This window comes from Phalaenopsis equestris, unplaced genomic scaffold (genome assembly GCF_001263595.1).
Source record: "Phalaenopsis equestris unplaced genomic scaffold, ASM126359v1 Scaffold000061, whole genome shotgun sequence".
In the NCBI taxonomy this organism is placed as follows: Eukaryota; Viridiplantae; Streptophyta; class Magnoliopsida; order Asparagales; family Orchidaceae; genus Phalaenopsis; species Phalaenopsis equestris.
The window spans coordinates 1,582,879-1,584,612 of NW_018164503.1; positions in this window are offsets into that span (position 1 = coordinate 1,582,879).

Sequence of the window (1,734 nt, forward strand, 5' to 3'; positions counted from 1 at the left end):
ACAAGTACATATAATACTTAATTCTCACTCCAAATAGTCTCGGATGAGAAAATCTTCTAATTACAAACACTTAACAAACTTAAACAATTAGACACATAAAAGTCATAAACACTAAAAACAAATATTAACACGTAAACATAATGACTCCTAACAAACAAACTTAAAAACATAACTTAATTCCACTCTTCATTTAATGGGACAAACTCCGGTCTTTCATTAGTCTCTCCTTGGGCAATCAAAATATAAAGTTGATAAAACGGACGGTGGTGACGAGCTCTAATACTATCTTCTTCAATCCATTTTTGTGTGCCGACAATAACTAGTGTGAATAAACTACATTTTCAATTGTCATCCAATATGCTATAGATGGGCATTAACTTCATTTACCTCTGTATCAAGTAAAGTCACGCTAGCCTCAATTTTGTTGATCTTTTCTGCTATTCCTTCAATATAATGGCTAAAAAACCATTATACATCTCTTGTGACACTTTAACTAATGAATTCTTCCTCATGGTCTCTTCCTTCTTCTTAAAATCCATCTCCCATGAAGACATCTTCTTAAAGTTTCTCTCTCTCTTAGGCTTGTAGGGCTAAAAATGATTTGGGGTGAAATTCCTTCAGTAAACACCCTTCTATTTATAGGTCTAAATCCTTCTAATAACTTCTAGGCATGTCTTATAACTGTCTTGACATATTTTTACAAACCAATTGACAATTAAAACTTCTAGAATCTTAGTTTAGCACATGTTTTTTAACTGCCATGCTTAAGCACCAAATATTGACGCTTAAGCGCCAGTGCTTAATTTTGCATCAGTCAACTTAACGTCCAAATTCTCATTCTAGCATGTATAGGTTACTAAACAAAGTCTTAAAAGCAATACTAATACGCAATAGTCTTAAAAAATAATATCATAAGTTTCTCAATCACACACAAAAAATAATCAAAACAAAAACACACTGATAACTATGAGTGGCCTCCCACAAAGCGCTTGGTTTAACGTCGTCAGCCCGACGTAACCAGTGCTTATTTTGGTTGACCCAACATCATTCGATCGTTAAATTTATACCAATCCCTTATAAAATAAGGTTTCAATCTATGACCATTCACTTTAAACACTTTATCAGTTTTAGGATCTTTAATATCTACAGTACAGCTTCATAAGGATAACAGCTTCATAAGGATAATCTTGCATCACAATAAATGGGCCCATCCACCTGGACTTAAGTTTGCCTGAAAATATTCTTAACCTTGCATTATATAGCAAAACTTATTGCCCTGGCTGAAAATTTTTAGTAAGAATCCTTTGATCATGTCACATCTTCATCTTTTCTTTATAAATCTTAGCACTCTCATAAGATTCATTCCTTATCTCTTCAAGCTCATTTAATTACAAAATTCTTTTCTCACTGGTATCTTTTAAATTATAATTGAACTCTTTAATCACCCAATATGCTTTATGCTCAAGTTCAACTAGTAAGTGACAAGCTTTCCCAAATATTAGCATATATGGGGACATTCCTATAGGAGTTCTACATGCAGTCCTATAAGCCCACAAAGCATAGTCAAGTTTGACCGGCCAATCAATTTTTGTTAGATTCACAGATTTTTCCATAATTCTTTTAATTTATCGATTGGATAATTCAGCGAAACCACTTGTCTAAGGATGATAAGTAGTAACAATTCTATGATTTATATGATATTTCTTTAATAATTTCTCCATTATGACATTTTTA